Source organism: Cinclus cinclus, chromosome 1, assembly GCF_963662255.1.
Source record: "Cinclus cinclus chromosome 1, bCinCin1.1, whole genome shotgun sequence".
Lineage (NCBI taxonomy): Eukaryota > Metazoa > Chordata > Aves > Passeriformes > Cinclidae > Cinclus > Cinclus cinclus.
Window position 1 is genome coordinate 35,513,481 of NC_085046.1, and position 25,740 is coordinate 35,539,220.

Consider the following 25,740-nt stretch of genomic DNA (forward strand, 5'->3'; position numbering starts at 1 on the left):
TTTTTTTTCCTGAAAATTTAAAATATACAGCTAGAACCATTTCACTCCTTTTTATACAATTTCTTTTTATCCCCATGAAATCTGACTCTTCCAATGTGAATGAATACATGTGCAGTGAAGGATTAACACATCGCTGATTTTTTTTTCTTGTTTAAATAATTCTGTGTAAGCAACACAAATTATTGGTATAAAGCAGGATTTATGGCAATATATTTCCTCTTCAAGACATAAATAAGATTTCTTAATAGTTTTCTGTAATGCATTTTCTTACAGTACCACATTCTCATACATTTACTAGCGTAATGTATCTGCTAGAATAGGAATTGCATACCCTGAACACTGTTTTAAAAAGTCTTCAATACTAACAATCCAATCTGCTAGAATCTTCTTTCACAATTCATTGTCTACATCTTGCAGCCTTTTACCTTCCTACAGCATATGCTGGAATTTACAAAAGGAAAAAAAATCAAATTTAGGAAACAGAAAAATACAAGGTTTCAAAGAATATGAAAGCTATCAAGAAAAGTAGAATGTTATACTAGAATAATTATATGAAAATTTACAGAAGGCTACAGGTCTTTATTTTTCAACATTTCTCCTTACTTCATGTTATATTGCCTTCATTTTCTGAGAAGTTAACTTTTCAGTCTCTGGTGGTGATAATTAGAAAACGAACTGCACATATGTCTGTTTTTTTAACGTGGACAGAAATTATGTAATTATTCAAATTATATCAGAATTTATATTCAGAAAATTGGTTGTCAGTCAGAAGTGTCTTCTTTATAAAATGACAAAATTACTCCACTAAGAGCAGATGAATTCTAACATGAATATCCACTTACAAAATTCTCTCTTCTGTTAACACATTCTCAACATTTTAGTCCCTGCTGGAGTATCTTCTACTACAAAGTCTTAAGATTTTTTTTTTTCCACTGCACAGGAGCTAAGAGAAATAAAGAGACCAAAGTAAAGAACAGGCTACGTGAGTACAGAAAGGACTTATATTTTAAAATTTCTGCTACCTAATACAATATCAATATGCAGAGAAAAGTATTTTGCATATATTTAATGCCAGTTACCTCAAACACTCCCCATGAATCACGATACAACTGATTCTGCTGGCAGCACCTTTTGGAGAAACCTTCTTTTGGGAGCTCAATGGACAGCACAAGAGAGGAAAAAACCACCAACAAATACAAGTGATATTCAGAAGGTCTATCTAAGCTAGAAATTATTTTTCTAGTGCTATCCATGTAGCAGTTGCATAAATGCTCCAGATACAGACATACACATATACATGCACGTATAAAAGTTATTGTCAGTGTATAAGTTACTACTATCCTGAGACTGAAATAATTTATGTAACATCTGTTTTCATATTTTTTCTAATTTTTTCTAATTAACATGCATATTTAACACATAAATGCTCAGACCACCTATTTTTCTGTTGATTTTTTCCCTTTCCTAAATCATGTGTTCCTGTGGAGTGCTCAGTATAGATGAAGGATTAAATTTGCTTGGAGGAATAGCAGGTGCGTAGTAAAGAAACTAGTTCAGACTATCTAAAAGAAGAAAATACACTAAGAAAATAATAAAAAAATTGGCTACAATGGCTTACAATATAAAATTAAAGGGACTTTGCAAAAAAATCTAGTCTTCTACTCACGAATCAAAAGTGAAGTGTCACTGACACACCACCCCTGCCCAAGATATGTCAAAGCCTCTAAACTTTCAGCACTTCTACTTTCAGCTTCTACTAAAACACAGGGAGTAAAACTCTGAGCCTGTGCAAACCAAATTTTAGTGATGTAAGATGCCACAGCTGTGGGATTTTTTCATTTCTCATTGTCAATACTTAAAATATTCACTTGACACTAAATGGTACAAAGCACTGAAAATCAACTATATCAGAAACAGATTTAAAAACACAGCAAATGCTGCTATTACATTGTGCTGTTCACATAATTGTTGAAGGTAAGTTCAAAATCTAAAACCCTGAGGAGACAAATCAAAGGAGCGGAAATAATTTGTCCTATTACATGTACAGGACTTAGTGGAAAAAAGTGTATGTTTACACAGCTGAGATCTTCCTTAGTAGGCCTTAGAACTGTGAATATGTTTTATTCCATCTTCCTCCTCCCATCTTGCCACAAATCTGAAATGAAGAGCAATAAAAGGACAGACCATCTTTGCTACATATACTCTACATTAACACTGCTGTATATCCAAAACACAAGAGGTGGGAAGGGAAGATCTTTGCTCTTTTGCTATTCATAGCAGAAGTCTACTCATACCTACAGACAGCATGGCCATCCTGTTCAAGCCTAAACTGACCCATTTTTGTCCTCCTGGGTCTGAAAGTCTCTCATGCCTGAGGTTCAGACATTCCTGAGCTCATCCCTCGTTAGCCACTATGAAGAGAGAGACGTGTTTGCTAGTTTACCAGTAAGAAGACATGATCACTGCCTATCACCATTAGATTTAGCTATCTTATCTCAGCACCTTCTCTCTTCAGGTTTCATGAGATGCAAAGTTAGGAAGACAGCCACAGTACCCCACTGACTGGCAGGTGATCCAACAAGGAGACCAAAAAAAGGGCTGCATCTCTGACCTTTAAGCAACCTGTTCTTGAACTGATGGGAATGTCACTACAGTTAACTGCATGAGGCATTTATCTTTCCTCTCGTTAGTCCCTTTGCAACCTCCGACACATGCATATTTTAAAACAGTAACCTTCTCAATGACTATGAAAAGGAACAATCAGTCTTTATGTCCCCAAATCAGAAGTTGGACATGTTAGATTTCTTCTGTATACCCTTACAGAATAACCAACCTCTAGGCGAAATTGTAATCCTCTCAGAGTACAATAAAAATTAGGAATATGAACTCTCCATTCATATCTAAATAGCAATTTGACACATTTTAATATCACAACTAAACAAAGTGCATCTGATGAATATATAAATACTGCAATCTCTTGACTACAATTATTACAGGTGGGGTAAACTTCAATGAAACTGAAACCTGGGTCTTTGCCAGTATTTACATGGAAGATCTTAGCAGCATACATTCTCTGGGCAAAGTAGGACATTTAATACAGCCAAAATCTCTGCAATGCTCCTATTTCCTCAGCATTTTGTTGATATCATCCAAACTGAAGCACTCTTCAGCTCTTTTGAGCTTTCTAAGCATCTTCCTTTACCTTTGCATGGTTTTAAAACAAAAAATGTTTATCAGCTCGAATACTTACAAATGTAGATTTGTAAGGAGTGTGAACTGGGATTAATTACAGCATCAAAATCCAGTATTAATTCTCACAATCTTGCCCCAGTTAGAAAGCACCTCCAGCGCCTTGCTGGAAATTCCACATTTGGCTGGTCAGATTGCTTCTTTAGCTATTCTTCACCAATACAGAAGGCCTTGTCCTCTCTTTTCAATCCTGCCCCTTTCACTCTGGGGAAAAACTTGACTTACACTTTAGATTTTAACAGTAAATTCTGAACTAAAACTTCATTAGCTTTGAAAATATCTGAGTTACTCTATTGCTACCATGAATGCATCTTAAGTTTCCTAAAAACCTTGCTGACTTTTCCCAGTTCTAGCAGGCCAGGGACACAAGGTCACAAAAAAAAAAAAAAAAAAAAAAAAAGGAAATGCAAAATGCACCCCAAAAATGCATTGCTAATAAGACAGGTTGGGGTCAACACAAAGTCCTTAAATATACAGGTACTGCACCTCCCATACCTAACTTTGTTTTCAAGTATTTGTCATCCTCACTGAGCTCTCTGCAGTGCAGAGCAGCTATCTGACTACTACACCCATAGGTACAAGCACTGTGATAACCCTTGCATAAACTAATATAGCTACATTTCAGAAATACAATTTTCATTGACCGGGAATCAAGTCCAAACCAACAATTTGTATCCTATTAAGAAATTTCTGACTATCAATTTTGCTCAATTTTCTCTGTCAGCTACATTAATAATCCTCAGGTTAGATATTTCAGGATAATGGCATTAAAAAAGGCTGAAAAACCTTTGGTTTTGCTGGTATTAGCATTGACAAATGCTCAGCAAACTATATTAATTTATTATATATTTCACTGTAGTAATTTACCTAGTGAAGACTGCCTTTGGAATTAGCTGGGAAAGGTGGTCAAAAACAGTCATGGAAGTTTTTTCTATGGAAATAAGCTTACATATATGCCCACAAATTGTGGGACCAATCTACAAAATATTTTGCACATATACACATACAAAACATCTGTAAAGTGAAATTACATTTCCAAAGCATATCAACTGTGTGAGTGCCTATCAAGATTCAAGAATATCAGGTTAAAAGGCACCAAGCTACCTTGATTATATCTAGTTTATTAACAAAGAGCTATCATTTGATCTATTTGCTACCTCATAATTAAAGTGTGGACCACAAAACACCAATTACAGAACGAAGTACCACTACATATTATGCTTCATCAAGACTTGACTTTTGGTCAATGCAATTGGGGTATATTAGGTTAGCAAGTGAATACATGAAAGCTGTGCACTTTATGGATGACTTCTTGGCCAGGGAATGAAAAAGATTAACCTGTATAGATAAGAGAACCTGCTTGGATAAGGTTTACATGTTATCAGCTCTTAAAGCATTGTTAACATCTTCTTATCAGGTGTTAGAAGCAGTCTTGGATATAATAATAAATAGGAGCTCTGAGCAAATAAATAAAAGGGAGCTCTGAGCAAAATGTTTACCCTTCAACTACAGTAGTTTAAAACACCTGCTAAAGTTATTACGATCAGTAGAGGAAAAAGCACTCCCTTTAAAGACTGTCTTTATTGATTTCTGTCTTCTCTCCATGATCAACTGAACTTCTAGACTTGCAAGAAGTACCAACATATTTGGCCTTCTGATTGTCAGACACTTAACCTTGCTTATGCACCCTTGTAAATCATTATCTTTGAAGAGCCTATCTCTTCCTGCTGTGGACACTAAAAATGGTATAAGCATCACAAGCATCATAAGTTTCTCTGGTGACTCTAAATCCTTCATCACAGCCAGATCAGATTGGAGATTTTCTGCCTTCATCAGCAAACCAGAATCCCACTAAATATAAGACATGTAAAATTCACCCACTCATGTGGACAATGAATGAAAACATTAGGTAGAAGAACCTCCTCTGTCAAAAAAATCAGAAGAGAATCATATTACAATCACACCTAGGATAGGTCTGTAGCTTTAAATGTTCAGCCCTTTCAGTTGTGAAGGGCAGGAGAAGGATCATAAACTTGATACTGGTAGAAGGTTATGCAGACTCTGTGTGATGCCACATTCATACAGGAAAGATGACCTGCACTGAGCACACTACTGTCAGAGAGATGATGGATGATCTAACTACCACTGTCAGATTTTTTGCTTTGTTTTCCTAAATTTCCCTTTCCAAAATTAATTAATTGAATATACTTTTGATATACTAAATACCTTCATCCTTAACTCACTTGTAACAGTTTGTTTTCTACCTGCTGTATTTTTGAAGCACATCAAGAAAGAAGTAATAAAACCTTTGAATGAACACAGGAGAAATCTCTTCCTGTGCCAGCTTTTAAGGAAAGATGGATGAAATGACCATCTCATCCATAAAGCCAAGATAAAATTGAGCACTGTGGTCATCTTGATCACAATGCCAAGAAGAAAATACCACTGTTGATTTGTTCAAAACCTCTGAAACATTTATCAAACTACGGTCACATACTGTGAGAGAATACATGCGTACAAGTTACTGACTAGCAGCAGTTGGAAAAACAAACACAAACACATGCAATCAGGTAGCATGTATCATCATCTTTTTTAAGAGATACTGCCAAGAGCCCTGTTGACTGACATGCCTTTCACAGGCCCCCACAATACAACAGGAATACTTCTGCTCTTTTACTTCCTGTATCACTGTCATATTAGGAGACTATTTCCTTTTTTCTGTTCAGTCCCATCTTGATAAATACTTCACATGTTAAGGGGGTTACTAATTCAGCCCAGCCTCCTGAGGAGCCAAGTTAAGTCTGTTTATACAAAGAGACTGCCTTGGTAAGCTGCAGGTCCCCAAAAGCATATAGAAAACTAGCATCTTTACAATGATTTACTGAAAGCAGCAGCTCGTTTTAATAAAACCATCCCAAAACATAAAATTGATTGAACCAACTGCTGTGCAGGGCATACACAACAGCTGATCAAAATCATTCAAGATTTTTATTCCTAGAATATCTCCAGAGCTTGTAGAGTTTTTCCTACTTTATTATTTCAGCTCTGATACACAACTCACTTAGGCAAGCAGAAAAATGAAGCCTGACTTCTGATATTTTTAACCAAAAAATCTGGATAAACTCAAAATAATCTCCTGTGTGAAAAACCAAAATGAAAGCCAAATATACTTGATAATCACCAGCAGTTTTCATAATGTAAAGACTAACTATTATCTTCTCAATTATCCGTCTTCAAGTGATATAACGTCCTGATTAATAGTAACCCGAAGTCCACAACACCCCATACAGATTACTCCACAGGACATATTTCTTCCACTTCAAAAGGTTTGAAAGGATAGCTTTATAAAAGCATTACAACACACACACACATACACACACACACATATATAACTGTGCTCTAAAAAGGCAGGAAAAGATGAAAACTTTTTCCAAACTCCAAACGTATCACTACTAACTTTACTTTCCTTGCACAAAATATCACCAGAAGAGTTTATCTGTTTCGCTGAGCATAACAAAAAGTTCACCTTTGCAGAGTATGCTACACGAAGCTTTGTCTACCTTTTATATAGTAAAGTAATTTTATGGTATTGTGTCACAATGAAGGACAAAGATAAGCCAACTGTTTAGATTCTTCTCCTTTATGTTGTGGCTTTGATCACTAACAATGCTGCATGAACAGCCAACAGAAGGCTGACATTTCATAAAATATGCAGTGATAAAAACTAATACTGTAGCATCTGGGAGCGATATATAAAATGCAGAAATACACCTAATAACTGTGATCTTAAATTACAAGTTACTAAAAGCTAAATAAGCAGCATACCTAAAAGAAAGATTAAGACAGGATTTTTGTGCTTCTGCTCCTTAAAACAAATCTGAAAAAAATTAATCCAAGCTATGTTATCTATTATTCTTAACAATTCCTCTGGCTCCCTTGTATCTTAAAAGCAGCCTTGTAGAAGAGAGCTTTTTTGCCGTATCATTAGGTATCAGCAGAAGCCAAACACATTATAAGCCTTCTTCATGCTATATTAATGCTCTAATGCTTTGTGAAGTCCTCTCTATTGTCTTTTTAAAAATATCAATCACATAAAATACACATAAAACCTGATGACTGATTCTTCACTGTTATGTAAAAAGCTGAAGCTCTGTGATGACAAAAATAAGCAAAAATCCTTCTAATAAGCTGCATAAATTAAGTAAATCTCAGAGTAGAAATTACATTATTTTAATTCATTTATCTTAAGAACATTAAGAACCTACAAGACAGGCCACATAAAATGGAGGATTACATCCTAGAAAGCAGTGAATCCCTAAAGAACTTACAAGTCATTGTAAATAACCAACTGCTTTTTTTGCTCTTACTATGTTGCTATAGCTAAGAAGCTAAAAACAATCCCTGGGTGCATTACAGGGAAATATATGGTAGTACTAAGGACCTGAAATTATCTGCACATATGGCATCACTGGAATGCTATAACCAGGCCTCGTATCTTTAATTCAAAAGGAAGTTGAAATTAAAAAGGCCAAAAAAGGAGCTACAAGAATTACAGTCAGGAAATCCTTCTTTTTACTGTGTGTGTGAGACAGATAAAGGATCAGTATATTTAGTTTATTTATAATAAGATTAGAGGTTACTTGATTGAGATCTACAGTTTAGTACATGTGGAGAAGGTGTAATAGCCAATAATTATCTAATCAAGCATAGAAAAGGATAGTAAGACAGAATTACTGAAAAGCATCAGACAAAATCAGTCTAGAATACCATGTCTTAATTATTACATCAGGTTAGGCAACAACATAATGCCTTTTCTTTTTCTGGTATATTAAATATCAAGGTAAAGGTGAAGTAATGATTTGTATTTTTTTTTTAACGATTAATACTTTACCTTGATTTATACCAAAGATGTAATGACTAAACATCAAAATTATCTCTCCTGCTTGGAAAGCAGCTTAATATTAACGAAACTGCAATGAACTTAAAGTTTTATACAACATCTCTGTTCTCATTTATGATTCCATGGGTCATATGATAGTGCAACTACTCAATATAAAAATTACTTTATCTAATGTAACACGAAAATAATTTTAGGAAAGGGTGCAAGAATATTATCTATCTTTACAAGAATATACCATCAAGAAACAAAGTAAGAGCAACTTCTGTGGTGCAACAGGTTAAGCAGTTACTGGTCATACCACGGGTATGCAACATTAATATGAAGCTGAAACAACTGCTCCAAATAATTAGAATATAATGGTGCAACATTTGCTTATGGCACTATAAAATGGGTAGGTCTTCCTCAGCATAATTCTGAGATCTAGTAAAATACAAGGTCTAAAGTTCTAACTGTATGAACGAGTACATAATGAATTCAGCTTTTTAGTATTAGGCTCTCATTCAGTGGCAGGGGAAAAGCAATCATGTATCAGATGAAAAAAGAATGCAAGAGAAAATCCACATTTGGTGCCTAAAGAACTGTGAAGCATATTTTTGGTCTGAAAACATACTGAAATTACAATTTAAGTACGTGGGAGGCAATTGTCCTTGTGGTTATAATTAGTGTCCAAATTTAGGGACTTCAGCGTTTAATGCATACCCACCCGCCTGTTATTCTTACCATGCTTTTTTATGTCACTTAATGGAGATGAATACTCTTTTCCCACCTCATATTTACATCAAGGCTATTTAATTTCTTTAGGCTGCTATAATAGGTTAAACGGCAGTCTCAACATCACTCTTCATCTCCCACTGGACAACGAATGGCATTATGAGACTGAGAATAGATGAAGGCATATTTACATTCATAATGTTCTTGACTATAAAATTTATGTAAATTATGATTTTATATTTGCAAATACTATAATTTTCAGTTTCAATGAATACTTTACTACTCTTTCATCATTTACTTTCCATGTACATTACATGGAGAGAAAAACTAATGAAAATAAAGAAACTAAGTAAGTGCTATCATCCAAGAGGTACAGGTCTTCTGTAAAAGTTAAAAAATGCTTTGTTTCTTGACTGATCTTACCCCTGCACAGACAGGGGGCTGGACTACACCCTACTGCTCATATGAAGTGTGTAAAACGTACAGAGGATTTTAAGCAGGTAACAACAAAAACAGATTTTGCATTGATGACTTATTTTAACCCCAACAAAATCTAACAACTGTATTGGTGAGGAAAATTAATTTTTTCCTCCATTTGTACAAATAGCATTTTTTCTATTCATTGACAAAACACCATGGAAACACTAAGTTAATTACAGAACTCCACGTCATGTTTGGGAACATGTTTACAGATGTTGCACAAGAATAAAAAACTGCAAAATATCAAATTCCATTAACTAAGCTATTGCTCCACCAAATGGATAGAATGATTCTTAAATATTCTTGGAGTGGAAAAAGAACTTTTCAGTTAAGAACATTAATCTCTCATACCGCTCGTCAGACATACATACACACAAATACTATGGATTTCTAACCACAAACTATCACAATTTTTCTGTGATGGTCAGCTAAGTATTTCCTTTAATTTTATAACATGCAACTCTGACTTAAAAAAAAAATCTATGCTTCCAGGATGAAAAACTGGCAAATCAAATTGGTCCAAATATTCTGACATATTTTTAAATGAGGAACTTTTTTTTGTGTGTTTTGGTAAGAGCTTAGTGTGACATTTTCAGACTGCAAATGCAAACATATGTAACGAAACAGCTCCCAAACTACCACAGTCTCAGATACATATGTTATTTTTAAGGAGGTGATTCCTTGATACCTGAGAAGCACTATGAGAATGAAAAAAATGTCACATTTAAGGAAGTAAAATTGGGCTCGTAAGACAAGTCGGATTGGTTCTGAATAATAAAATTGCTGGCTATATATGTTGTTTTTCAAGTTACTCAACATGCAATCTTTAAAAGACTCAACTTGAAATGCATGTACTGTGTATATATTCAAAGAGATGTATTTTAAAGAACAGTGGCTCTTCTGGTATCTCTTAACTTTGTGACTTGTATTAAAAATGAATCTAAAAGGACTTCAAGATTCTGTTCCAGTTTGATGAGTTAAGGAAGTATGGACTCAGACAATGGCCCAAACAATCAGTCTCTTCCATTAAGTATCACTTCCCTCCTCTCAGTTACTTGAACCAATTAATTTTTCTGTGTAAAGTACTACATTTCCCAAGGTTCTGCTGACTGCCTGGCAATAGGGAAGTCAGTGCCATTCCTACACCAGACCAAATTACAATTACCAGACAAGAAACCCTTCCTCTTAGCACCCTAAAACTACTGTGGAAAGGGAAAGTTATTTTGTGGAACTTTTAACTGCAAAACCTCGAGGGATGTTAAGAAGACCTTCCCAAACTCAGAACTTGTTTGTACAGGAAACAGGGAAAGCAATCTGATACCACTCCCTAGTACCAGCCACAGAGAAAATATTGAAACCTCAATATTAATTACAAAATTCCAAATAGTCACAGGGAACAAAACGTTGGGAGCAATTTTCATACTGGCAAAGTCTTAAATGCAGCTTTTACTACAATTCTTCATGAAGGTTGCATATGAAATCTCCTGTGTTTCAAGTTCCTGCATTGCCAACTAATGATACATTCAAGAAAGGAATTAAGTCTGAAAAGTAGTGTCAGAAAACCTTAAAAAATTGCATTAACCAAATTTTCTTTTCAAACAATCTAGGAGCATAAGGCATAAAATTCCTGTGTAGAGTAAAAATGTCATGAATGAGGAGCTTTCTTTTTTTACATTAAATAGTCCATCCTTCTAATGATTTTTATTACAGTATCTTTTGGAATAAGAAAAATGTTTCATGGGAATATTTTAATATTTAAATGTGTCCTTGATAAAAAGTAAACATTAAAGTAAAACAAAACCATGACTGTTTTCCCCGAAAATGCTACAAAATTGTGTAGATTTCATAATTATAGTTTTCATGTACATAAGATTCTATTCAACATTTGCATTTCATTCATGAAAGTGCATTTAATAAGTGAAATTAATCTAGATAAATATTGGTCACTCATTATTCCTCTAGCTGGTTGCTACTCACCTAGAGCAGTTTCACACTATAAAATATTCTCAACTGGGGGACGAAATCATGATTAGACATAACTAGATACTGATTCACAACTTAACCACTTTACCATTTTCTTTGCTTTTGTCAAAACTTACTTCTCACACAGCAAATGTTTTTTTAAATTTTGATGCCAACATCCAGCTGAAGGTATTGGATGACTTTTCAAAAAAAAAAAACAAAACCAAACCAAAAATCCCCAACGCCAAAACATTCCACTAAATTCCTATTTTTTTCAAGTAGTTATATTCCTACTGAGAAAAGTCAGTAACAGCATGTCAGTTCAGGAAAGTACTCCATTACTTCCCATAAGTTAAATACTTTCCAAAGTCTGAGTCTAAAAGATCAAAAAGAAACTAAGTGCAATCTGTGCTTTCAAGAGCAATGTGTAATTAAGGTCTTCCAACCATTTACTCAGGAAGAAATACTGTTGCTTCTGGATTTTAAATGAATTAAAATAATTTTCCTGTCAGAGGGTATGACTGTCTCCAAGCAAGACTGCCTTGATCTAGATTTTGTTGGTACATTCTATGGGAAGAATATATTAACTTAAAAAGAAGAGAATTGTCTTTCTTTTCTATCCCTTACTCCTCACTGCCAAACAACAGAGAGAATAATGATTCTTTTTCCTCAGACCCAGCTTGGATCCCATTATAAAGCACATTTCTGGATTTTAAAATAATCTAGACTAATATGCCAAAACAAGTTTAGAACATTTATAACATAGAGAAATTCTTGCACCTGATTCACAACTGCCTTGCAAAAGATGATAAATATTGCAAGTTTCCAGACACAGTTAACCTTTTCTATAACTCTGAGGCATGCATGCTGCTTAACAAAAATGATAAAACAACATTCAACCACTTCTTGTAAATCTAGTTGAACCATTCATACCAGAATCAACTCTTACAACATTAATACTTATGAGAACAGATCTCAGAGGATCAGGCACATAATATGGAGAAAACTACTGTAAAAATTGGTGGCATGGTTTTAATTCTTTAAAAATTAGAAATCTGTAGAAATTATGTTGCAAAGAAAGTGCTTAATATGAAGTTGTGTAATATATACCACTCAATGAAACCTTGAACAAAATCACATGAAGCTGCTCAGAAAGTTCTGAATTTTAGGTCAGTTCCACATTAATTTATTCAAATATGACAGAGTGCTGATAATATACAATAACTTCTGCCCACCATGGTTTCTATCACCTTAAATAAATGCATAAAGTTCTATACTTATTATATGTGTTTATTGAATAAATAGCACTAAGCAATGTGTGGAGGGTCTTAAATTACTAGGCAGTTGGTCATCACTGTCACTTTAATTTGGCTTTATTCATCTGCTTTCCATCAAATTACAAATGCTGGCCAGTCACAACAACTGAGAAATGCTGCTGCTTGCATTGCAGATCAGTCCCTAGTACAGGACTCCAACTGTACATGGCTGGCATCTACACTGGTACCTGTCAGTATCATTCAGTACATGTTTAGACATTTAAATCCATATAACTTAAGTGCAAAACCCACTGAAATTCTGTGAACTTCCTTTAGAATTTGCCCTGGAAGCAAAGTGTTCTGTAAATCCCACAGAAGTTCTTCAGGAGGAGCAGAGGGAAAGAAAAGAGAGACAGGGATAGCCATGAAATAGCATCACTTCCCTCTAATGGAAATTACAGCCAACATTTTAGAAGTTTTTTTTTTTTTGTCCTTACAACTTTACTGGAACATTATCACAGCTCTAAACACATCAGAGACAACTGTCCATGACTGTCACATCTGTGATACAGGGATCACTTCAAATACACCAAAACACCATCACAGTCTTAGTTTTTTTTTACTTACATACACCGCTGGCAACCCAACTGTTTATCCCCTCCATCATTTTCTTCATGCAGATATGCTTAAGGCTGCTACTTTTAAACCTTTAAGAGCAATATTAACAAATCCTTTTTAACAAATTCTGATTAGCATTTATGATCATCTAAGGTAGCACTTATCTCTGACAGAAAACAAAACGAAAGCAAACCACAAATTACAGTTTTTTTGACCAAGTTCAATCAATACAACTTGAAATCTCTGCAATGTCTCTGAAAAAATTTGAAAGTCAACAAAATGCAGAGGAAACATTATATAATGAAACTATGTAAGACATAAATAATACTAATCAGGTAAAATAAAGGCAAGAAACTGCTGTCCTCAAGTAGAATCACAGACTGGTTTGGGTTGGAAAGAACCTCTAAATGACACCTAGTTCAGCCTCTTGTCATGGGCAGAGAGGTGGACATCTACTAGATTAGGCTGCTCAAAGTCCTATCCAACCTGGCCCTGAACACTTCCAAGGATGGGGCATCTGCGTTTCTCTGGGCAACCCATTTCCATGTCTCAACCCTAATTGTAAAGAATTTCTTGCTTAGATTTTATCTAAATGCACCATCCTTTACTTTTAGAAGCCTAAATCCTTAGAGGCCCTGGCATAAAATCTCTCTCCATCTTTGTTAGAAAGCCCACTTTAAAGTACTGTAAGGGAGAATTCAGTTCTTCCTTTGCACTGGCAAGGGTGGTTTCATGGTTAAAATGAACTAGAAAGCAAGCACTAAGTACAATAAAAAAAGCTCTGCCAGAATCAGCTGAGCTCTGTCCATAGCCAGCTCAGGCTTCAGAGTCACATTGTGCCAAAAGAAGGCTAAGGAGGGAAATGGGACAACATGCCTGGGGCAGGGACAAGGGCAAGGGAGATGCAAGGCACAAAGACCACTGCCAGAGGAAACTTGAACAAGGATGTGAAGCAGTACCAAATTTGTCAGCCATATAAAGTAGGTAATCTAACATGGTACAGAGAGGAGAAACAAGAAGGATGCCTGAAGAGAATGGGCTAATAACACACAGTACCACTAGTCCTCACCAGGAGAACCAGACAGCTACTGGAAATAAAGCTATGGTAATTACTAGTCCCAACTTGACATTGTGTACCCTCGAGGGGAACTGATATAACCTGATTTTAGTGCTTTGCAAAATAGTTCTCGATCCTGGACCTGTTCTTCCACCATTTCAAACTGCATGTCCTGCAAGTTTTGCTACATCTGAGAAAGAAGTCCTTATCTTACACGTATCTTTCTTGAGCCCATCTCTGCAATGCAGCCATAAATTAAACACAAGCGAACTGACCACCAACTCTGTAGGAACAGCAACAACAGAAACACTGCAATGAATTGGGTTCTTCGAATTGGTGTTGGATTTTTAAAATACTTATATGTTCTGCTCATACAGATGTGTGACGACCGGCACAAGCTGCATTAACAGTGTAACAAATGGGTAATTCACTTGCTCCGCAAAACAGACATTATTGTACTATTTAAGAAAAGATGCCATCTGTAATAGTTGCAAATCACCAGTGCTTTTTAGACTGATACAGAAGTTTACTTGAATTTAAATTAACTGACAAATTATAACATGCTACCTATGCTAGAACCTGTAAGACAATATATAAAATCAGTTAAAGATTTCTTTTAAGAAAGCACTGTATTTCAAATTACAAACAAATTATAAATCCCTGAAGTACTTAATTACCTGAGGTATTTCCTCTGAAAAAAACCCCAACATTCAGTTTTCTTGATGCTTCATAACCAAGTTTGTAAAACAAAGAATTCTGAACCAGGCGGCAAGCCAACAATTATCAACTATTATATGGGATTTAACTACTCCCTAAGTCAAAGGAACCATCTTTAAAGCTATATAGTATTTCAGTTTCTTTTTAAATCACTTCAATAGTGAAACTTGTTTGACCAGTTTCAGTACTATGTCAACATAAAAATATCTGAAACACAAGAAACCAGGAAGTATTAAGTGAAACTAATCTCAGAGAACACTGGAAAAATTTCAAGCAGTGGGAACTACAGGAAAATAAGTAACTAGCATTTAAAAATATTTTGTCTTCAGAGAAATTATATGTCTTAAATATAGGTTTAGCAAATTAGAAATAATAAGTAAAGCACTCTAAATGAGCATTATCACTTTCCCACCAAAGAATTCTTAACATGATTTAATTTGTAGTCAGAACAATCTACAGTATACCAGTCCTGAAACAACTGTGCCAAGCTTACTATGAAGCAAGCACACAGATATATAATTTTAATAAGATTATACACATCTGAAATACTAGGGTTCCTCAAATATGTCAATTGCAGTGTTCTTTTCTAAATTAGCAATATGCATTGCTTTCTTTAATGAAACTTCTAATTTTCTTGCTTTCCCATGAAGATCTGTAAGAAGGAAAATGGACACAGACAGAAGACATTCACTGTTTGGTAAATGAAGGATGGGGAAGAAAAAAAGGATGCATTTTAGCAGCCTGTTTTACTCACAAAAAACCCCAAAAAGTTTATTTTTTCCCTTCTCATTTTCCCTCATTATCCAACAAGAAGCAACAGATCAACTCACTACGTGCATACTACCTTACTGCATGGCTAAGAAAATTAAGAGATTAAATGGAAGGTAAGAGCAGCAGCCACAGCTTCAAGATGCATCTCAAAGGTCAAGACTTGCCTGTAGTCTGGTCTACCACTGAGCAAACACAATACCTCTTCAACAAAGGAAAGGTATCTGGCAGGTTGCATGCAAACCTCTGCTGCTTGAACCCTTCTTCTCTAGCTTGAATGCTGCTTCCAACATTTGGAGTGATAGACTCCAAAGGGAAGCTCATGCTACTGAACTTGGCTCACCTTGAAGGCGCTATGAGGGAGAAGCTGACTTTGTCAAAAGCTTAAAGAAAGATCTCTCAGGTTTGTTCATGTTCATATAAAGCTTGTCTTACATTAAATGTAAATGCGTAAACCAGAATATTCAAAAGGTTCTAAGGCAATTTTCAAGAACAATTTTAACTAGTTTTTGGAAGACACGTATTCTCTAGTAATAGGATAGACAGCTATTTTAATTAGTTGTTCTAAGCAACAAAATAAAAAGACATTCCTAGAATTATGTAGATCAGTAAAATGAGTTCATTATAATTACATACTACAGTGTTATCATGTCATTTTTTAATTTCACAAAGTTGGATGCAAAGGAAAATGATCTGGATATAACCCATCAGAAGAAGTCTAAACACTTGGAAATGGTGAAATCATCCCTCATGCACATAAAAAAGACTAAGCCACCAAAAGCACCAGTCTTTACTTCTCAAGTCTATTTGACAGCTCCAAAATCCAGGCACACATCCAGAAGAACTTTCTGCCCCACGTCTGGTCAGTAAAGAAATTGAGGTTAACCTTTAATTTTTAATGTCACCTGCAGCCAGTGACTGCTTTTTCTAATGCAAGTGACAGATAAACAGCAAAACACTCCCAAGATGATACACAAAGCACCACATACCATAAGTGCATTTTTATTTTTATACCAACTCAATTTCTCAAATGGATAACCAATGTTCCTACTAATTTACATTAAGAATTGAGTGAGGCATGAAAATTGTTCTGATGCATAGGCTCTATTTCTTTAATGCACTGCGTAGTGTTCTGTATTTTATTGCAACACTGTAAAAAACTGACTACACTTAAAAGGTACAGAAACTACATATACAAGCTCATATACATCTCAAAAAATCACTTCAGAAAGGAGTTTTAAATTATCCAGAGAATAGGAAGGAAAAATAACTAATTAAAGGCACTGATGGAAGTCATTAAAAGAAAGAAAAAAAAAAAGAAAAAAAAGTACTTGTTAAAATGAGTTTACTGACCTTTAACTAGTGTGTTTCTGTAGACCAATACTAGAACTTAAAATCCACATTGCTAGGATTTCCAATTTATAATTCCTTTACACAATTCAATACCATCACCTTAGCATTTGCAAGGTAATTCCAAACTAAACAGAGGGAATATGGCAAATTGAGGTAATATAGTCTAGCTATTTAAGGCCAAATTGGCAAGTCTTTAACAGTAAACACTGTATCATTACTAAACACTGCCATGTTGTTAATGTTAAGGAGAGGTTTAAATTAGAGAGTGAATTGCCCCTTCAGGTCGGGACTTAGGGCACATTATGGCAGAAAGCAAAGAAAAGCTCCCACTGACACAGTCTATGTTTCACCAGTTCTGTGGGAAGCAGATTGCAATACAGTTATCTATCAGCTTTAAAACCAAATACCACAGTCACTATTTTCACTTGTCTTTTAAAATTTAATGCAGCAAACTGGGGAGGAAAGAACCTATGTTTGTAAAGCAAGATTTCTTTTGGTACAGAAATAGTATGAAAATAGTTTTTGGGCAACTGCAGGAGACACATCACAAATATTTTTATAAATTTTAAATGTGTAACAATGACATTAATGAAAATGAGGCAAACTCAGTTTGCTTTTTTTAAAAAATACCAAAAAAATTAACTCACGTAGTGGCAGGTACTCAAACACAAAGGAGATAGTTATCTTCAGAAGGATGTTCTCCACATATGCAACAGGCATGTAGCGTTGGGATATGGCCCAGCCACCAGGAGCAATGAGGAAGCTGGAGTGGCAGTCCTGATACCAGACTTCCGGAGCTGACTTTCAGATGGAGAATAAATATACTTAATGAAAAAAAATCCTAAAAATAGTTTTAGTTTTTTTATTTGAGCTAACAGGATTCAAGTTAAGGATTCCCAACATAAGGCACTGCAATTCTTCTGGACATTTCCATATAACAGAAACAAAAGTGACTGAAATTTACTTAAGTATTCTCAAGTCAAGTAAGTACTGTATTTCACATAATCATGTATCAGGAGAGATAGAAAAAACATGTAAAATAAGTCCATCTGGTTTATCCATTTCTAAGATAACAATAATGGCAGACAGACAAACAACTCTAAGAACTTCAACATTATGGAGACTTATTTGTATTCCACCTGAAATTTTTATCAACAAGTGATTCTAGGTTATTTCTCAGCATTACTTTCAATTTCTCCTCCTGTGAATAAACTTCTTAAAAACATCTATCTAAATTTCCATAATTTTGTATTTTAGATCTGTTTTCTAGAAAGTTGCTCAATCATTATTGATAAGACCACAAGAAGTTGTATGGGGTTCAACAGCACACTACAGATGTACAGGGTTACATACACACTAAAAACATTGAAGATTATGGTTCTAAGAAAAATTTAACAAATGAAACATCAGCAACTGATCCGCCATCTATCCTTTATTAATTCTCCTTTAATTGTTGAAATCACAAAAAATCACAAAAAATATTAAAATCAAACCCTCTTCAAAATATATTTATGCAGAATTTTTCAGCTACTGTGACGTGATTAAAGTCTATTCATGACAGGATAAAATGATATTTTAAAATAATTCTTCCTGTTACAAATATGGAAAACTAATAGTGTTGAATTGGAAACACCAACTCCCCTTTTTGAAAAGGTGGTACTTTACTGTATCTATGGTATTTTCACCAGAAAATATAAGAACACAACCACCTAGACACATTTTTTAGAAGTCCTAAATTACACTGTTTTTGCAGGTAAATACCCAAACAGCTCCTGAAATCCAACCAGTGTTGTGGTTGCTCTGACATTAATATTACACTGTTGTAATATTTAGAAATATACCACAAAAAACATACCCACTTGCAAAAAAATAAAATTGTGATTTCTTTAAGATATTAAATTAAAGGTAATTGTCTACTCTTGAATATATAAAACAGTTCCAACTGAATAGTGGGTTTAGGGCTTTTTTTGTAATTTGGATTAGCATTCTAATTACAACATACTAGCACATAAATGTATTTTTATTCTAGAGCATACTTTGAGTTATTAAGCCTGGCATTAAATTTTGTAACAAGATGTAATATATCTAATTCAAGAGGGCTTAGAGCATTCCTGTATTACTTATTAATACGTTAAGTGAATGTTTGGACAATTGATTTCAACTAGGTTTTGTGACTAAAACATGTGACAAAATACAATTTTCAAATTACATAGTCCATTTGTCATAACTACTGCTCTTTCTAATTTCTATAGGTGTTAACAAATTAAACAAAAAAAAGCCACACTGACTAAAAAAAGAAGAGCAACCATTTCAGAATTTAAAAAAAAATCATCAATATTAGCAAATGTATCCATTTAGTCACTAGCAAACCATCCTCTGCTGTTCTGCATTCCCATTGCCTTACTTTGCTTTTTATACCCTCCTTCCTGCATTTCCACCCAAAGTGTGTATGTATATATTTGCTGAGGATAAGTCCTGATAAGTCCTAAGTGAGTCTAAGTGAGATCACAGTCTTGTACTGAAGCAATAATGAACAATAACAAATGCATTGCTCAAGTATCACAAGGCAATTCAGTCACAGGTGGACCCAATTGGTGACTGGTTTGGTTAATATAATCAATATAATTAAGACACTAATCTTGTAAATTCTTACTGAAAGAACAGAAACATCCCCAGCCAATGGCTTAAATAATGTTCATGCAGCAAAATAAATAGAAAGTATTACTCTGCGTAAGTTCTGAAAACAGAGGTGATGACACTGTGTTTCACACTAGTTCAGCACAAAGATTTTTGTGTGATTCATACAGTTTTGACAGTTTTTTCAACAAGTTAGACTGCAAAATGGTCTCTATGCCTTCACTGATGTTTTCTGAGTTACAAACAAGTTGGATAGACAAGGGAGAATATGAAAAATATGATCTCCATTTGAGCATTTGGACTAGCTGAAATCAAAAGACAGACTTACTGTAAAGATGAAGAAAATTATCTCAAAAAATTTAAAAAGATAAAGACATTAAGAAGTTACCAGAGAAACTTATGAAACAGAATAGTATGTTAAGATTTTTATTACCATGACAAAAGATATAACGATTATTTTTCTTGAAAAGTAAGAAAAAGTAACTTCACTACATGAGCTAAACTATTAGTAAGCACTAGCGGAATCTGCCTGTATTTTAGCAAAGTGATGGCATCCTCATGTAGACAGCTCACTTTGAAGGATACCTACTAGACATTTCTGGAACCTACATGAGGACTGCATAAATCAATACCATGGCAAATCTGTCAGACATCTTGAACACAATTTACAGAAAGCAGTCTTCAATATATGAATAAAGGTATTTTTTTACTTGCACAAATGCCTGTATTCCCACACACAATGGAGGAAATCAGGAGTTCAGTATCATATGCTAGCAGAAGGTTCCTAACAACCGGAATTACCCCAATGTTAAAAGGAGTAGGTATCAGGAAGAAAGCACAGGTAATCTGCCTTAAACCTATAAATGGAAGTGTTTAGGGAAGCTACTTTTTCAAGGTAACAAAACAGGTACAATAGCACATACTTCAAAAGAAGTATTTGTGGTTCCCATGGTCCACTAGTCAGAAAACTATGTTCTTCTTGGAAGATTGAGAACATGAAAGCATCCCAGTCCTTTGCCACTTGTTCTCAGTAAGCCTTACTTCACTCTCATTTCAAAAGACATTAAACTAACAGGCAGGAGAAGGAAAAGGGAATGGGAACAAAGAAAATAAACTAGTCTAATTTTATTAATGTCTGTTCTTCCTCCCCAAATACTGTTTCCATTTTTAAAAATTACATAACTAAGACTACATGTAGTAAACAACACAAATTACTTTGATATTTCACTATTTCAGTAAATACATTTGATTTATTTCTCATCAAGATTCAATGGTATCAAGATTTATGCTGAGGGATTCAAACGTGAATGCTTTTTCCCACAGTCTCTCTTTAAGTAAGTTAATTTTAAATTAGACGTTAATTTCAAATAGCCATGTACTGCTTTTTTGACAACTGTCCATCATAATACAGAATTATGTATTAATACTAACCAAAGATACTAACCGACATCAAGATATAATTAAAGTACTTTAAGAAGAAGAATTCCTTTAAAAACAGAATATGTGGCACGTTTAAAGTATGGAATTTGGTCACTGAAGATAGTCCCACTTCTACATTGCTTCTCAGGTATACATACACACAAAAAAGCATTTTAAGATGCCAGAAGCCAAGCAAGATACTCACTTGTACAGGTCTATTAAATCTGTGAATTCAGGAGCTGCTGCATTTCACAGTCTATTATTTATATGACAGAATGAAGATCTGAAAACATGAAATATAGCCTTAAATTATTCACTTATTCTTTTCACAAAAGGAGAAACCGTCAATCTAACACTAAAAGACTTCAAGCATATTTCTAAAGGTTTCAAGAAAATTGCCTTATTTATCAAAACTTTATTCCCTCCGTTTGTTCATTAAATACTGTAGCTTTGCATTAAGGTCAAGCAGTGTCAACCAATTACTGCTGTTGGAAAAGTCCTACTTCCTTAATACTCAAAGAAACCACGGTATATAGTGAATTATTTTAATAGGCAAACTGAACACTGTTTATCCAAAGTACATTTCAACCATAAAAATATATTTTAGGGGTTTCTATCAACAATCAATTATAGTACTATTTATTATCACAGCAGCATTAAGCATGATCTTTTGTCTGCTTAAATGCCAACCTTAAAAAATACACATCTATTTCAGCATATTCAGCAACATTCGGTTCTTAGCTTATAATAAAGGGAAGTAACAAAAATTAAGTGACCTATAAAGCAAACTGAAAGGTAAAATATAAAACATTGAATTTTAATGAGACAGTATCAATTGGTATAAACATACTGGCTTCTGTTCTCATTCTCTCTTGGTGAGCAAGAGGGCTCAGCTAATATATGACACACCTGAAAAAAAATCTACCCTGCTTTTGCTGCTCCTAATTTTATATATACTTTATGGCAAAATTCTCCATCTTGCAATATACAAGAAGAGTTAAGTGGTCACACACAAATTTATTAAACACCAAGAAAAGGCCACACATAGACCATCTTACCCAATACCAAAGTCAGAGTCATTCAGGATAAAAGGATTTCCTTAAAATGTTTTGATGCAACAAGCCAGGACAAAATCCCCCTTGTCCTGCCTTGATCTTCTACCTGACCCATTTTAATGGCATGCAGTTCAAAAGGCTACAATGATGATTTTACTATGTAATCACCTCTAATTTTATATTTCAGGGAAGCAAAATTCCAGATCTCATTTCTTTTTGGAACTGACCTGTTTATTGCCATTCTACCTAGTATATAAGCTGTGACAAAGGAACACAATATTCTGATGGTAACCTCTGAAATCTTACTGCTATGAGCCTAACTGTGCCTTTCTGAAGTTACAAAACATGCAAAAGCAAAGAAAATTTCTTCTACACATCCTGTCAGCTTGTCTCACTGGAAAAAAAGTTTTCATCCATGTCCTGTATCAGTGATCAATGAGACCTACAGTGATACAAGACATGCATGCCATTGCTACAAACAAGGAGAGGAAATAAAGTAACAAAGGAATGGAAAAAAAAAAAAACCAACCTGAAAAATCATGCTGAAAATTATGGAGAAAGACATAACAGAGTAGGATCTGTTGTCTCATTATTTCTAAAAGATCAGAATAAAGGAAATCAAAAGAAGTAGAAAAGAAAAAAAAACATTCAACCAAACAAGTTGAACAAGTCCTCTCCAGTTTCCCCTCAGGGGGCCTAAGTCCCACCTTCAAGTTACAGTCTACCAGTGAAACCTAAAGAGATTCTAGAACCCAGTATTGCACAAACAAATTTCAAGAAGATAGAGAAAAAAACCCTGACTTCTTTCAAACTCATCTTAATTACATCACTGCTAACTGGGTCCATGGATAGGAGGCAACAGTGGATGTGATACAAACTTCAGAGAGAATTTAAACATGTTCTGCATTGTTGATGCCATATATAACAAAATACTGTCTAGACATAATCATTATAAGCTGGAAACAAAAACTATTGAAATGGGAGAGCAATTGTTCTAAAAAAAATATTTTTAACTGCTCTCTCAAACCATATACATATACTACAAATGTTACTCAGAGACATTTGTTTTATCTGTTTCTACCTGGTATTTTCCTAACAGTCCTAGTGAATCCAAGTAAGTATTTTTAAAATCAGCAGATAAGAGAACGTTGGTAGAAACTAGCAGCACCTCAAAGGATAGATTTCCAAATGCTTTTGAAAAATGGAAGATATGGTCAGAAATTAATAATGACAAATCAAAAGTGCTACATTTAGAAAAAGCACATCATAGATGTCAACACAAAATGGACCAGTAGTAAACCATTACACAGAGTATCAATGAACAGAAAAGAATACAAATCAAAAGAGTAAACGTTTTTTGATCTTTGATAAACACATCTCACTGAAATACACTAGCAAGCAAACAAAGTGCATGTGTTTGGGTGTGTGCACGTTTGGCAGCACATATGGCAGCATCTGCATTGAACAACTGAAAATACCTTTTTCCATCTCTTTCAAAACTTTATACAGTTTTGGACATCATAAATTGTAGAAAGATGTACACAAACTATGGAAAGTCCGTGGGAGTACGACTTCAAGGAATGCTAGGGTATGCCACTAACTGAAGCTTCTCAGGAAAGGTTTTATCAATGTACTTGATCCTGCTGCAGAACAGATAAAAAAAAATGGTAATCTGTCACCTTCCGGGCAATAGTTCTTCAATGCCAGTCCCTCTACCACAGCCAACTACAGTAAGAAACTGAAGAAAAAGGAGAAGTGTCTCTGCACATCTCCAACAGCCTAAGTTCTCTCCTACCTTCAGATTTCCATATTCAAACCCATCACTTCCATTGCTAACAGACATGTGGAAAGGAGATTATTACTCTGCAGAGTTGTTTCTAAATTTCCTTGTCATGAGCCAATATAAGATTGAGAATATCTGTGGGTAACTTTTCCTGTTTCATTATTCTTTGGCTCAAATTACATAATGTTTCATGTAAAAGAAGCACCACTGATTATTTGTATTACTGTATTACATATGTGTACTTAAAAGGAGGATGAACAGCTTCATACATAAAAAACTAACATACAAAGAGTAGAAAGAAATTATATCCTGAACCACACAGCATGAAAACAAGTATTTTTAGAAGACCTCCTTTCTTTGTCCTGGCTTCTTCAGCCACTTCATGGATAGCTCCTAATAATTCCATAACTCCTGTCCTGTAATAACAATCAAAATTTGTTTGAAAAATGGAAGTGGCATGCTAATCAACAGCTCTTCTGTGAATGAGAGAACAATCTTCAGCTTTAAGGGAGATGTCATTTGAGTACACTGGATCAGAAGGAAAGGATCTTCTGTACCCACGAAAGACAACAGAAAGAATAAACTCTGCTTTTCTAGATACACAGCTCTACTGGATAACACTAGCCAGCAGTGGGAGATATGGAGGTGGGTTGTAAGATAAGGAATAGGCTAGAGGCAAGAGCTGTTATAATTATAGTGGGGAACACAGAATTTGTTAAAGGAAGTCTACTGTATAATTACATTCGAAAATTTAGCAAGATGCCCAGAGGCTGGCTTGCAGCTGTCATGAACTGGTAATGCTGGAGTTCTGCTCAGGAGAAAACCACTACTGCACAGAAGCACACCTCCACCACCCTATAGTTGAGTTGACTTTGATAAGGCAAAAATGACTTCAGCTAAAATTAGCAAAATTACATAACACAGCAGATTATACCTATTCTCAGTAAAAAGTGCCCATCCCAAAAGACATTGGGATTTATTTTAAAGAAAATTAAATTGTTTTGATACTAAAATATATTTTTGAATGAGTCCTATTGAGTACTTTGTAAAATTTCATTTTTAATAACATTTAAATTCTGATTTTTAAAATGATATTAATTCATGATCAAACTAACCTCATCTCTTTGCATACATACAAAGTCGTAGTTTTCTCTTTGGCCTATTTGGCCCAATAAAATGAAAACAAGTGAGTGAAATGCAGACAAAATGCAAGAATAAAAATAAATCTGTATACTTGTTTCTTCCTTGGATTTAGAACAGAAGAGATGCTGCTGCTGAGAAACAAGTAGTAAACTAAGAACAAGCAAAGTGGTAATCTGCAGACAAAGTGATCAAGTATGAAACATGATTAAGCCATTCTTGAAAAAAGTATAGAAGTGGGATTGAACAATTAAAATTGGGTCATTTTATATGAAGGTATTGATTCTACTTTATAAAGTATATTCTGCTAATTCAGATATTAGCAAATGAAGTGCTGTGCATGCTGGAAAATGTCACCAATTGTATTACTGGTGTTTATGTAAAACACATCTGGATAAAAAATTGAGCAAGAACCATATTCCAAAATAAATTTGACCATACAAAATTATGTTGTAATATTAAACTGAAAGAGAACAACACAAAGCTCTGGAAGACAAAGCAGAGTCCACAAGCCTACACCACAAGTTTAAACCAAAACTTCCAGTAGAATTATTTCTAAATCCTGTAACAACTGCTTCTTTTATTTGAGATCTAGGCCTCTGTAAAAAATTTAAGTGCAATTGGCATTATGGACT

General features: G+C 34.6%; 1 protein-coding gene across 1 annotated transcript in view; it reads right to left on the reverse strand.

The window, feature by feature from the left end:
- The window catches only part of TBC1D5 (TBC1 domain family member 5), a 243,112-nt gene extending 225,337 nt beyond the window's left edge, over nt 1-17,775 (reverse strand). Inside the window, exon 1 of the mRNA XM_062496189.1 lies at nt 17,719-17,775. The gene's annotated coding sequence lies outside the window, so the exon portion shown is untranslated. The remainder of the gene's footprint in view (nt 1-17,718) is intronic.
- Nucleotides 17,776-25,740: the final 7,965 nt, after the last annotated feature.